The following is a 15,642-nucleotide window of genomic DNA, read 5'->3' as shown; positions in this document are numbered from 1 at the left end:
TTTCTTTCCATTTAAAAAATATTAGATTCTAAGTAAGCATAAAATTCAAATTCCACAATAGGATGTTGACTTGCCAACTTGAGTAGATACCTGAAAAGATAATGAACAACGTCATCTCCAACCCCACAGTGCTGATATTTTCATAGAATTGTGTTACCACTTTGGAGTTAATGAGGGTCCCATCAAGTTTTTTGTTTAAGCCCATTTTGGATTTGTTACTAATTATATTATTATTTATGAAGTTTAATAATTATGTTTTTCATCAGAAACCACCATCAATCTCTTCTACTTTCCTCATAGCATTTTTTATTTCCATATTTCTAAAAGTGTAAGTCAAAGGATTGAGCAAGGGGCTTAGCATGGTGTAAAGTATTGCCACCATTTTGTCAAATGGAAAAGTAGAAGGAGGTATTGCATATGCAAATATGTATGGACCAAAAAAAAAAAAAATACACGACAGCAAAATGAGCTTCACTGGTGGACAGAGCTTTCCTCTGCCCTTCAGAATCAAGGGTTCTGAGAGAGAGCAAGATGACACCACAGGAGACAAGCAACATGGTGAATATTATAATACAAATAAACCCACTGTTAGCAACCACAAAAAGTCCAAAGATGTGTCAGTGCAGGCCAGCTCTAGTAATGGGTACAAGTACCAGAAGAAATGATCAATGTCATTGGTGTCACTAAAGGGCAGCTGGAATGTAAAGAGAATCTGTATGATGGGATGCAAGAAGCCTCCTGTCCAGGCCATCCCCACCAGAATGCCACAGAGGGTTCAGTTTACAATGGAAGAGTAGTGCAAAAGCTTGAAAATCCACATAGCAGTCATAGGTTATGGACATGAGGACAAACACCTCTGCTCCAGCAAGAAAGTGCTCAGCAAAAAGTTGAATCATGTGTCTTTTGTAAGAGATGGTTTTCCTCTCACACAGGGAGTCCACGATCATCTTTGATGTGTGGCAGAGGAGAATCAGGGATCCAGAAAGGACAGGAATGTCAAGAAGAAGTACACTGGGGAGCCCAGCAGTTCAGGGCTGAAGAGGAAGGACACTACATTAAGCATTTTACCCACAACAGTTGTAATGTAGACCAACAAAAACACAGCAAATACTATTTTCTGAATTCTTGGAATATTCAAAAGCCCCAGGAGGACAAACTCAGTTACAGTGCTCTGGTTTTGCATGATTTCCAAGGAAAAGGTGAAGGTAAAACTGTGATTGTGTTAACCTACAATTAGCTATTTATAGTATTATCGTCAACAACTAGTTGTTGCAGGGTTATGTGAACCTATTTGAGTGCTTTGTTATTACTGAGAACATGATATTAGACATTTATTGAAGGCTGTTGTAGATCAGGCAAAGTTGAGTGGAGTCAAATTATTGTACACTTTAAGAAAGCCAGATTTTCAACATGGTGGAGAAGTTATTTTTTATTTCAAAGTCCAGCTTTAACCATTGTGTAGTAGCTGCCTAGTAAATTACTGAAAGGCTTTCTGAAGCCATACTCAGGTTACCAACAAAGAAAGACTATTATTTATATATTACACCTCCCATAGGTATGAAATGAGGCAGGGATGAGTAGACTACAATGTTTGATCAGAGGACTGCCTCATTTACCATTAGAAGAAGAAATAAGAGGCAGTTGAGGTGGTTCCTGAAAACCATGGCTACTCCTCAAAAATTTATTAAAAACTTTGGAAGGAATTGGTCCTGTGAATGATATGATTCATTCTTTATATAACAGAAAGATGTATGAAAAAGTGTGTAGCTCTACTATGCTTGATGCATAAATACATACAATGTGTTGAGATTTTACTTGCAATTTATCATTTAAAAATGTGAACAAAAGTTAATATAAATAATACCTGTTTATGATGAATAAATGGAACAATGCAGGGAAAGCAATTGCTTGGGATCCACAATCTGTGTGAGGTCTTGTTATCCTTATTTATCGGAGAAGAATATATAATTAGAAATCTCAATTTGAAGCAAACAACAGATGCTTGATTTAGAATTTTAACATGAAATCTTTAGCTCCAAAATGCAATTCTTTTGAAGAAGGTCAACAGAGAAAGGAATAGGACTTGTTCTTTTCCAGCAAGAAGTACAGGGCCTCCATGGTCTCTCTACAGTTTCAATCCACGTGTAACTTTAAAACATATTATTTCTTTGCTCATGTTTGAATAGGAATCTTGATAAAGCAAACAGAGCACATCATGAAGCGTCCGCAGGCAAGTGTTCAGCCACCTACAAATGCTTATTGGCACCCTGCTAACCTTTCCTATATAAGGAAAAAAAATAACTGGGTGAATATAATTTAGAGTCTGCAGACTTTATTATATGTTTATTATTTATACAATGAAACCCTATCTTAGCAGATACAATCCTCCAAAATATATAGTTTCAAGTTTATCTGACTTTATTATAAGATAGAAATGTTCACAGTTTATGTACTCTTCTCCAAGGATTAGAATGATGGTCACATTTGGAACTATAAAATTATAAATGTTAAAATGCCCTTCCTTGCAAAGCAGGTGGCCTCACCCACAGGAAGCTTTTCCATGAGTTCTCCAGATAAATACTTGAAAAACTCTTGAAATCATTTGCCTCCAGTTGACACAGCTTCAAAAAGTGACTATGACAGAAATGAAAATAGCATTTGTGTCTATGAATATTTATATGTACATATATGCATACATAAGGATTTTTGTTGTTAAAATAAGGAAACAAAACAATAACTGGGTATATTCAAGAATGAAAAATGGGCCAATTTTTATGACTTCCTTTTAGAACCAAAAATAAATAAAGAAACAACTTGAAATATTAATAAAGCTGACATGCACAACTCTGTGCCTTAGCACATGTCCTCTGCTGACTTTACGGCAGCCACTGTCACTGCGCTTTCATTTCATTCCTCACTGAGGTCTGTACAGTGAGCTCTGTGTCCACCGCTCACATGTTATCACCAAGGAAACGAGAGTATACAGCAAATGCTACAAGGTCACTGGATCAGACAACAGCCCTAGAAGATCAATATATAATTGAGCAGGGATCAGTTTGGCCAAGAGCCAAAGCAGGAAAGGCAAAGGATGAGGAAGAACATCTGTTCCACTCTTGCACAGACTTAGCTTCCAAACTTTCTGAGACTCAGACTTGGTTATTTATAACTCTCAAAAAATCTAAAAGCCCCAAGTTTATGCTCTGTGAATGAATTTAATAGGAAGAGCTATCTGCCCAGTTCTTGTGAGAGTCCAATGAGGCCATCCACTAGAAATATCAATGCAGTCAGAAGTGCAGAATGTCCTGCCACAGCCAGGGACACAGAGCACAAATGACAACCTGAGTGGCAGAGATTATAGATGTACATCACCATTCTCTGCAAAGTCTTGAATTATTTCACATGGTAACATAAGAAAACAGTATTCAAGGAAATAAAGTGAGTAACATAGTAGAACCCTCTACACCATATTATTTCTGTTAATTGAAAGTTATTCCAAATAAATAATTAAGCAAAAGGAAAAAAATTGTTCATTTTTTTAATCAAAAATGTAGGAATCCCAGTTTAAGGGTTAATAGGAATGACCTACCATGCCTAAACTTTCTGATCTAAAAAAAAAAGTAAACCAAAGGAAGATGTGAGCTTTTATGTCAGCAATATTTTAAGAAGTGTTTGCATGAATAAAATGAGATAAAACTGAGCAAGTCAAAACAATAATATGTCTTTGTAAAATCATCCTTTAAAAAATGAATCCTCAGGACTGGGGTTGTGGCTGAGCAGTATAGCACTTGCCTAGCATGTGTGAGGCACTGGGTTCTATCCTCAGCACCACACAAAAATAAATAAACAAAATAAAGACATTGTGTGCATCTTAAAAAAAAATGACCCGTCACTGGGTGTGGCTCACTCACACCTGTAATCACAGTGCCTCAGGGAGGGTGAAGCAGGAGAATTGTGAGTTCAAACCAGCCTCAGCAAAAATGGGGCATAAGCAACTCAGTGAGACCCTGTCTCTAAATAAAATGCAAAATAGGGTTAGGGATGTGACTTAGTTGCTGAGTGCCCCTGAGTTACATTCCTGATACACCCCCCCACAAAAAATGACTCCTACTCTAAAATGGAAATGAAATTGATTCATTAATGTTAGACTCCTGAAAAATATATTAGTAAATGATTCCAGAATCATAAATATGCTTTGCATTGCTTATACTAATAGCCCCAGGCAGATAAATTTATTTTAATAACAAAAAGAGATAGGGAAATTTTACATTGGAAAATTATACAGTGTTAATTTTGGAAATAGAGAAATATCTAAAATATTCAGCAATTAAGATGTTCATATTAATATGGCTATTACAAATTATCATCATAGGATACTATCAATAAAACATTTGTAACATGAGGACATAAAATATGAAGTATTTTATAACATGAGAAATGCAGAAGAAAAAATAAGTGACAGTTTATAAATATTTTAAATATATTTCATAATTTAGAAGGGAACATATAACAATGGCAGACTCTTTGTTTGAAATATGTTTTGTTACTATTATAGTAATATTTAGAATTAAACATCAAGATTAAAGACCTAAACTTCAAATTTCCTTAAAGTTCAGAAATAAAGTGTGAGCTTTATGGTTAATTTATTTGCAAAGGTGGAACTAACAAGCTAAAATAACCCAGTCTTAAACTAAAATTTTAAACTACTGAAAACTTTCTATAAATGATCACACCATGGACCCAACCCTCTCTAACCTCCATATTTCTTCAATATCAATTTTAGGTATATTATAATGTAGGTCAATTTTTCATACATTTTATTAAATAGTTACTTTTACAAATTAAAAAATAAATTAAGATCCTACTTATAACTAACATTCATGTAACATTTCTTAAATTTAGCATATATTTGATCTAGGATTCTTCTTCTCCAATTAAATATTTATCACTTGTCCTGCCTAATCAAGCATGTCCCCTCTAATTAAGCATATTCCCTTTCCTGGCTACCTAAGATATACATTCTTATCAGATAGCTGGTTCTTTCCTTTCTCCTCAGTGTAGTTGTGCTGATTTCCCTGGATGTCTCAACATTTATACTTAATGTAGGTGAGAAAATATCCATTCTTTCTGGTTTACTTCTCAACAGATGCCTGAACCTCTTTTTCTGTTGTCTGAGTGATTTAGCTAATTGCAGGTGTGAGACCAAGCTATGACAACTAGTCCTGAAGCAGTTCTGAAAATCAGCCACTTGGGTTTTACTGAACAATTCTGCAGCAAGAGTCCAATGCAATCTATGACATCAAGCACACTTAGCAAATTACATAGACAGTTAAATCAGAAGCTTCCAAACGAGTCTCTTTTTCTCATTTTTAATGTCCTTCCCTATGCCATTTGTTAGTCTGTGGTTATGGCAATAGTGAGTTTTATATTTTCTCTATCAGTATCTATGATTGGCACAGTAGTACTTAAATGTATCATGCTCCTACATCTGTACTTTGATACAGATTCATAATATTCACCTTATAATCTAAAGCTTTAGGATGGAGATATCACTAGAGGATAAATGAGAATGTGTTTAGAAGGAACAAGTAAGTGTTTACTGGAGAAATAGTAGAAAAACATTAACTTGAAATCTTAAGTTATTCAGTTTTTACTCAAAGATCAAAAGCTGAGTATGAATTTAATTTCATAGGAGCTCCGAAAGCAAAGGAAGGAAGAGGAGAAAAATAGGAGAAAGAATTGAATTCTGTAACAACAGCTGTGTATTGGGTTCTTTCAGACGTCCAGTGCTGTCTTCTCTCTCCACCTGCATTATTTCATCCCCTGCCGCATCCCTTCATCTTGGAAGAATCCCCACTAAACATGAGGGATTTGGGGGCCAGAGATGTTATACAGCTAAATCAAGTGCACATAGTTATTAAGCAAAAGGACAGTGCATGGCATTAACCATGAGAACATGACCACAACACCTTCACTTTGAAGCACTACATCAACATTGAAAAACTTTTCTGAAAATTCAGAAGTGTGAATTAGAAATCTCACCATGCATCAGTCCCTCAAACACTCTGGTAATGGCCAAAGAGTGATGCTCTTTTTTCCCAACTCTTCCTTCTACATTTCAGAGAGGAAGAACACCTCTGGCAGTTGAAGTGGAGAACGTTCCCAGTGCTGCTAAAGTGCTGCCTTGAAACAAAGCAATATCTTAAAGCAAAAGAAAAATGAAGTAAATTTTCTGCCTTGGCTTCTGACTGGAATTTAAAGAGACTCCCTGAGAGAACATGAGCCTTCAGAATATCTTCTCAGTCTCCCAAGGGAATGAAATTTTCCCATTAGCCCGATTAACACAATTTTATGTGACTTTTCACTTGCTCAAGCATTTACAAAATTTTTGTGCCCCTGCATAACAGGTTTTTTTTCCTTCTTCTTTTTTTTTTTAATTCTCTTGGGCTAATAAAAGATGTTTTCATGTCCTATCTTACTCAGGAATAGAGTAGAGTGTATAAGAGGATGGGACATAGCACCTCTTTGCAGTATTCAGGCAAAGAACTCTTATATTACTAAGTATAAGAGCAGAGTTCTGTGATAGGAAATCCTTTCTTCAGTCTATGAAGAAAATGAATACTGTTTATGGAGTAATGTAGCAAGGAATGCTTATTAGAGAAAAGCATTTTACATAAAAGTACATTGAGGGTATACATTAATTTAATTTTTTTTAAAGTTAATTTAGAGAATCAATAATTTTAAAACTAAAAACATGATTTCTGGAGATTAAAGGATTTTTTTCTCTTTGAATCTGGATGATGATAAGGCAGATCTGTGTGGTATAAGGGAATACAGCTGGGAGACTAATGCTCAAGGGAAAACTCAGAAGCAGCTCCTCAGGCCCTTTAGGAGGACCCACGACAAACCATTTGCTACTTTATACAGTTTTAATCATTGTGTCCTATTTTTATTTCTGTTCATTCCCCAAAGGAAAAAAAATATAGAATCAAAGTGATTTATGAAAAAAGAGCTAAGGCTCAGAAGCACCATTGTTAATCATTCATACAATTAAGAAGCAAGTGTTATTTTCTTTTAATTGAAATTATACATGTGAGTACTGATACGATATGGAAGAATTTCCTGACATGGATCACACTCCTGGTCAGGGTGATATTTCAAAAATGCCCATCAGTGATGAGATGCTACCTACACATCTGGACTTCCACATGCCACTTCCACTGTAGTCTTTGCCCTGCTTTGCTTAATCCTTTATTTCTTTCTGTTAGAAAAATAGAGTTGGATAAAAGGGAAATTATATCACAAAGATACAGTAGTGCAGGTCATGAAATGAATACTATTTGCACAATTGTAAAAAATGGGGTGATTATTTGTTTATTTTGACTCAAAAAAGAAACAGAGATAGAGGGAGGCACAGACAGAGAAATGTGAATAAAAGGAAGTGTGGGGTAGCAATTTGCTCTTCCATGATTTAGCCAATATTTCATTCTTCCCCATGCATTTTATGCTCATTGGCAATATATTTTATGAGTTAGATCATTCTGATATTCCTTTTTCTTTTTATGCTTTTGTTAGTACACTGTATTTAGAAATACTAGTGGAGTTCATTCTTACATAACCATAAATGCATATAATCTAGTTTGCTCAATTTCAATCACAGTACTACCCTTTTCCCTCCCTTCTTTCTTCCCCTTCATCCTCTTCTTCTATCCTACAGGTCTTCTTTCTATTTGTTTATCATTTTTAAATTCCACCTTTAGCATAAAATTTGAAAATGACAAAAGATTTCTTCAGAAGAATTATTTAATTTGGGGAAAATCTCTTCTTAAGAATTCTTTATGACTTTATAGCACTAAGTAAGCAGTAAACTAAGTTCTGACATTGAATAGACTCAGTCCTCCATTTCTTCTGACATTTTTTTTCTTTAATTACCAAGACCATTTTTCAAAAACAGGCACACATCCAAAAATATTTTAGGACTGCCTGATCACTTTTTGTGAAAACATGTTTAGTCATTATGAGGGGGAGGAATGAGTGCTACCAATTCATTAGAAAATGATTGTTGGTAAAATCATGGCCTCTCTTGTGATGTGCAGGGTCAGCTAAATGTTCTTACAGGAATGGTCTTTATATAATCAGCAGGATGTAAAGAATAACAAACAATTTGACTAAAGAGTGTATTTTCTAAATTCTTGAAACAGTGTCAGATGTAGTGATTTGTAGATGAAGTGAGCAAACAGGAGGCATAAATCAGAGACTGTGAAGACTCTTCCTACTGAGTGGGCATGTCTCCATCATGTCCAGGAATCATCTCTTCTTTTTCTCTGCAGAATCTGTTTATGTTGAAATAATGACTCTGAAGCTCCTTTATTACCATTTTAAACTCCATTTTCATCACACTCAAGCATCCTATCATTTATTGGGCTGCCCAAGATTCCTGTCCTCCAGAGACTCTCTTACATGGTCTTTTTTGATAATGATCACAGACAAAAATACAATGACCAGAGGATGGAAAAAGAGATGTGAACAATAACTCCTTTCTTGTTCATGGAAAATTGAGCATTTAGAATTTTTTAGTACAAGAATAAAACTACACATCTGGTCATCTTGTTTCTTGAAATCTTTAACCATTTTTTTCTGCAACATGGTACTTTAATCACTGCATGCCATAATGTGATATTTGGTGAATGCGTCCATAGCCCTGCAGCCACACACTGCAACTAAAGCAGGAAGAAAGATTAGTCAGATAATTTAAAATCTGGAATATTTAATTCACATAATCAGGTTTCCAAATAGACGCTCAGACATATAAAAAAAATCATATTGAGAAGTGTGTTATGTCAATGATCAGAATGCACTTTGAAGCCACACTTCCTCTGGTCAAAAACCACCCTCAACTGCCCACCAAAGATCTGACATTCAACCAGCCCCTTGATCTTCACCTGTGGAACATCAATGATTCGAAAACCTACCTTTAAAGGATTCTAGGAAAGCTAGACAATTCAATATGTGCAAAGTATATAGAAGATGTGGCTGTGCACTGTGTGCAACTGGAGTAATTACCGTCATTATGACTATTAGTACTGAAACGGTGAAACAGTGTTTTCCTAGTCATAATTTTTATTTCTCAAAAAGGGTGACTTCAATTATTCACTGACCCATAATACATCTACAATACTATTTTAAACCATGCAATTCTTCTCAAGAGTGACATAATTTATAATGGTACCATAGATCATCCTAATTTTTTCACAATGATTAGAAGATATGAATGACAGCTCCAAATACCTTTAGTAAATATAAAAACAATAAAATTAATTTTAAAAGATTGGCATGGGCAGAAAGAAAAATCATAATGTTTTCTTGAATAGATAGAGCAACATGAAAATTCTAGTTAGGCAGACTCCATGGTCATAGAAGGAAAATTTGGAAATAAGTTGTCTTCTTAGCTGTAGACCATGAAAACAAGGTTAAGAAATTTTTATTTATGTTCATTAGTGAAGGATAAAATTCAGAAGCATAGAAATATGTTAGAGTCTTCATCAAGATATCTGAGAGCAAAAATCAGCCTGACTTATTTAATCAAATTTTTCCTTCCTTTAAAACCTAAATTATACAAAATTGGACTTTGAGGTTACCCATAGCAAACAGCCTACTTCCTTCAGATGCCAGAGAACCACAAAGATATCCATCTTTCTGTTTCCTCCAGTTAGTAATTCAGTAAAAAATACAAGCAGACTCATGGTGGTCCCCATACAATAAAGACTGGCATGCAAGGCATTCCAAACCCGATCCCTCAATGCCAATGTGTTTCTTATAGAAGACTCAAAAGAGCTTACTCTCAAGTCTTCTCTGTGGAGTACATAAAAACTAAATATCTTCCCTCAGCTTTAAGAGAATAGTTTATATTACTAAACACAGAAATGTTCTGTACAGTGTTTGGTAATCATAAATTCTTTTTAAAAATGTTCACACAACTTAGTGGCAGAAAAAAAAAAAAACAACTCCTCAATTGAGGTGAGAAACCCATGTGATGTTATTGTGAAAATCAATAGATCATGAAGACCAAATATTCAAGCCAACATATCTAAATTTCAATATGATAGTCGCCAATCCTAGAATACTTTAAGTAGATTCTCAGAGGGCTTTATTGAGATGCTTATTTTATTTCTCTAAACAAAGAAAAAAATTCAGGTATTAACTATTTTCTCTTTTTCCAACCACTCCTATTTTTTTTTTTTTTTTTACTTTATTCCTATCATTTGAAAAAAAAAAAAAAAAAGTGAGCTGGGACAGTAATGCACACCTGTAATCCCAAGGACTCAGGAGGAAAAGGCAGGAGGATCACAAATTCAAACCCAGCCTCAGCAAATTAACAAGGCCCTAAGAAACTTAGCAAGACCCTGTTTCAAAATAAAAGAGGAAAAAGAAAAGAGCTGAAGATAGGGCTGAGCGAAGAACCTGCACCCCTGGGTTCAAACCCTGATACCAAAACTAACTAAATAAACGTGTGTGTGTGTGTGTGTGTGTGTGTGTGTGTGTGTGTGTATACATATACATATGCATTTGAAAATATGTTGATTCATAAAAATGATGAAATAATTACTACAGTTCTCAAATGAACTGGTTGAGATGCTTACTGTGACTTTCACAGCTCCCTGTACCATAAGCCTTTCCGCTTTTTCTCCTAGAACTTGAGTTCTTCCATGTTCCAAGCTAACAATTGCTGTTCCTCCTGAATACATTCTCTGATGGTTCCATGTGTCACACCCTCAGCCCTTCCTCTGCTCTCACCTCCACTTTCCATTTCTGCTGTGGACATAGCACCAGATTAAACCCAGCTTCTCAGAAAAGCCGTTCCAGATTGCACCGAGTGGGCAACTTACTTACTAATGTCATCAAGTGTTAAACTGTGTGCCTGTTTATTGAATCATACAATCTGTAAGATATCATTCTTTCATTTTTACTTCAACATTACTCATTTAAACTATTTTACAATATATTAAAACCACAATGCACAGGTCATGTGAAAGTGAGTGGTAGAGTTTTGTAGGGAGCCATCAGAGATCCAGGGTGAGAACTTGCATTTTCAAACTCCCTGAAATGACTCTCTTAATACACCACCCCTATGCCATGCACAGCCCACATTCTAAGCATCCAGGTGGGGCCAATATAAGTCTAAGAAACCATAGAAAGATTAGAGAAGAAACCACTGGCCTTTTCATTCTGACTACAGTATTGGATGCAATCTTCAGGATGAGTCAAAAAGAATATCAGTTTATACACATATTTGAAAAATAATGGTGAGAAAAATATTTAAATGATTAGAGGACATGGGGAGGAGTCAGAGCCAAAAGGAAAATGACATTTTTACTAAGAGCCACAGAAGAAAGATAACTTGGGAATCAGAAAGAATATTAACCACAGTGCGAGAGTGAGCCACAATCCATAGTAGACAAAGCATAATTTAGGAGGGAAAACCTAAATAAAACAATGAATAAAGTCAAGAATGTATCAGACTTATGATTTCACAAAATGTCATTTCTGAATAATATTTTAAAATTAGGATCTTGTTCTGTATTTTCTTCTCTCGGATAGCCAGAGACATTTTTCTTAATTCACACTTTTTACATAATCATAATGTGTTTCTGAAAACTCTTTGAATAATTACAATAACTATTATTACTAAAATTATAATTAGCATAACATTTAATGGCCTAAAAATTGAAAAGATTGAAATGAGCTTCACCATGCCAAAGTAATCAACATAGAAAACAAAATGGAAAACCAAAGCAACCATTGTTTGGGGGAGAATTTTGAATTACTGTTGTTCAATAAACTAGTGGGAATGAAAGGGTTAGGTACATGTCTTTCAGTATTTGTTTATTTCCCTGCTGAATATTAGTGAATTTTCACCTTGTATATAACTACAAAATCCATGATGAAATAAATGTTGGGCATTAAAATAATTTTAAAATGCTTGAATTTGAGCATATGGTGGAACAAACATGAATTGGTGTTGGTCAGTGAAACTGGACAGAATAGTGTTTTATTTTATAGCTACATTTCAAATCTTGGCTTCACAAGTGCATAAAGCAATGGAGCCAATCTAGCAGATCCATGATTCTTGAGCTAGTTCTTAGGGATAAATGAAGTCAAATATGAGGAACTTGGAAGGCAGAGGGCATGAAGAAGCTACTCCCACTCTGAAGACAGGCAGATGTGAAGAAAGGAAAAGGTGAAGGAGAAGCACATTTGCATGTCTGAGCCTTGTCACACTTCTTAGTCTCCTGCAGGACACCCACATTGTCCAGGTGAGGTTTTAGACTAACAATGTAATACTTGAAGTACATTTTCAGGGGTGATGAATGAAATTACTAGTATCATTTGCATGTCTATTATGAGAAAGACTACTAATATAGTCTTTTACTTTGAGGGTGGCATGAAAATTTAAGGAGAGGGGAAAAAAGAGGTTATTTACTATTTTTACCAATAATACTCAACTAGCATATTATGAGTGTTTTTTTCCGTTTTTGTTGTTGTTGTTGTTGTTGTTGTTTGTTTGTTTGTTTTTGTTTTTCTGGAAAAATATAAACATTAAACTCTCAATAAATTTACTACCTGTTACACTTGACAACCTGAGACAAATAAAGTATAGTAATAAAACCAAGTATTTTTATAAATTGTAAAAATCTCTTTATTGATAATTGCTCAAATGAATTATTTGAACTTGGGAACATGAACTCAGGAAAATTAAAATCACCAAGTAAACTGTAGTCAATCCTCTTTTGAAAATCTGCATTTACATCTGGTTCTTCTGCTTTCTATTCCCTCTGTGGGAGTGTGGGGAAAGTGTGCCCCCTACACCTGTAGCTTTGACCTGATATACCTAGTAGTGCATTGTCTCAGAAGTTAACTTTGATTGTAATGCTGACCCTCCTGTGGAATAGCTCCAACTTCTCTGCAGTAGCTGATTGGTATGAGGTGGTCACTTGACCCAAGGGACCACTACCATAGGCAGCAGTGGACCAATCAGATGTTAGCTCTCAAATTCAAGAAGTGTCTCAACTCTAGCATATGATGATCGATCCACATTTAAGATGAAGTGTGCCTTAAAAGAACGACATCTCTTTGATATTCTTAAATCCTGATGTTCTACATCAGAATCAATGAATTCAGTATCAGAGAACATTCTGATACTGAACATTCTTTTCACTTCAAATGTTCTAATTTCTAATATTTTCTTCCACAAATATTTTTCTACTTTACAAAGCATAATATGAATGGAAATCATTCTTATAAGTTAAATCCTTTCCAATTTTTAATAAATTTAAGAAAATATAAAATTGAACTATCTTTAATTTTCATATGACAGCTATTGAGTAGGCAACACTTACTCCCCTTCTCAGTATAATATCTTCTTAGAAATATGTAATCTCTTTCCATATAAGGAATATGCCAAAAATTGTCTAACTAAATAATAACTTCTTTATACTCTACATCATACTTTTTGTACTGTAATATAATATATTTATCAGAAACCACCAAGTCTCATCCACAATTTCCTCATGGCACTTTTCATTTCCTTGTTTCTCAGAGTATAAACCAAAGGATTGAGCAAGGGAGTGAAGACAGTGTAAAACATTTCCACTTCTTTATCAAAAGAGAAGGTAGATGGAGGCCGTGCATATATAAATATGCATGGGACAAAATACAAAACCACAACAGTAATGTGAGATCCACAGGTGGACAGAGCTTTCCTCCGCCCTTCAGCACTGTGTTTTCTCAGGGAGAACAAGATGACGCCATAGGAGACCAGCAACAAGGAGAAGTTGACGATGCAGATTAACCCACTGTTGGCGACCACCAGAAGGCCTAGGACATGAGTGTCAGTGCAGGCCAGCTCCAGTAATGGGTACAACTCACATATGAAGTGATCGATGACATTAGAGCCACAGAAGGGAAGGTTGAAAGTGAGCAGAACCAGTGTGATGGCATGCAAGAAGCCACCTATCCAGGACACCCCCACCAGAATGCCACAGAGCCTCCAGTTCATGATGGCAGAGTAGTGCAAGGGCTTGCAAATGGCCACATAGCGGTCATAGGCCATGGCTGAGAGGATAATCACCTCTACCCCACCAAATAAGTGTTCAGTAAAAAGTTGAATCATGCATCCTTCAAACGTGATGACTTTCCTTTTACGAATGGAGTCCACAACCATCTTTGGTGTGATGGCAGAGGAGTAGCAGGCATCCAGGAAGGACAAGACTGCCAAGAAGAAGTACATAGGGGAGTCCAGCAGTGCAGGGCTACAGAGGATGGTCACTACAATCAGCATATTGCCTACAACAGTCGCAATGTAGACCAACAAAAACACAACAAATAAGATTTTCTGAATAGTAGGATTTTGTGAAAGCCCCATGAAGATAAATTCAGTTATGAAGCTTTGATTTTTCATGATCTTATGAAATGGTTAACATAAAACTGATGATGTGGTTCTGCAAGTAGAATAAAAATTGCATCAAACTAGTTTTAATAGTAATAGTCACACCAACAAGCTGTTATTTATTTATGATTTATTTTTATACCAGTAATTGAACCTTGTGGTGTATAAGCACTAAGACACACTGCCAGCTCTTTTTTAATTTTTTGAGACAAAATCTCACTAAGTGTCTTATGGTCTTGTTAAGTTGCTGAGACCAGCTTTGAACTTGGAATCCTCCTGCCTTCACCTTCTGAGCCTCTGGGATTACAGGAGTATACCACCTGCAGACTACTTATAAGTATTTTAATATTATTGTGAGTAGAGCTTATTGAATTATTATCACTGAGAACAAAAATGTGACATTTGTTGAATGTAGTTATCAGAGGTCAGAAAAATTAAGGTGAGGATGAACTGTAGAATACTTCAAAATGTCAGGCTTTTAATAAGGGGAAATGAAAGCATGTACATATATTAAAGAAGAAGAATTTTTTTTTCAAGCGATTTCCAAGGCAAATGATTGGGAATCATTCTGAAATTAGAAAAATACAGTGATTTATTAACCATGCCTGCCATAGGCATGAAACAGTGGAGAACAGCCTGCAAACTGTTAGTATAGAAAGCCTGCAAACTGTTAGTATAGAAAGTCTTATCTACAAAAATAAGTAGAAAAACATGCACTTTAAGAGGTACTCAAAAATAATGACTACTCCTGCTATGTTTCTTTAAAAATTCAAGTTTAATTGGCCTTTAGATGAATTAACTCATTCTTTTTTTTTAAAAAAAAAGGAGAACACATGGAAAATTTTCTAGCTCTAAAATATCCATGAAACATATATAAGTATATTGATATTGTTATTTATTATGATAACTCCTGAGGGTTATCATGATCCCTAAGTCAATTCAAGGCCAGCTCCAGCTCAGAACTCATTGTCTAGAAGTCAGTCTGTGTTAGGTGTTATTATCTCATTCTACCAATTGGAAACTCAAGCTTAAAGACCTTATGTTCAAGTAAACAACAGATGCTTGATATGGGATGTCACACACTGCACCTCTGTCCCCATGCTCAAACCAAGTCCTTTCCCCTGGATCAACAGGAAATGGATGGGAATTTTTCTTTTCCAGCAAGGACTTCACTGCAGGCTGATATTTCTAGATTTTCT

General features: G+C 35.3%; 2 pseudogenes; both read right to left on the bottom strand.

Moving 5' to 3' along the window:
- Positions 1–243: 243 nt before the first annotated feature.
- Positions 244–1,183, bottom strand: LOC143390210 (olfactory receptor 4C15-like; annotated as a pseudogene).
- Positions 1,184–13,470: 12,287 nt separating this feature from the next.
- On the bottom strand, positions 13,471–14,455 carry LOC143390198 (olfactory receptor 4C15-like; annotated as a pseudogene).
- Between the last annotated feature and the right edge of the window lie 1,187 nt (positions 14,456–15,642).

This window comes from Callospermophilus lateralis, chromosome 2, assembly GCF_048772815.1.
Source record: "Callospermophilus lateralis isolate mCalLat2 chromosome 2, mCalLat2.hap1, whole genome shotgun sequence".
Taxonomy (NCBI): domain Eukaryota; kingdom Metazoa; phylum Chordata; class Mammalia; order Rodentia; family Sciuridae; genus Callospermophilus; species Callospermophilus lateralis.
This window is presented reverse-complemented; position numbering and strand designations above follow the sequence as displayed.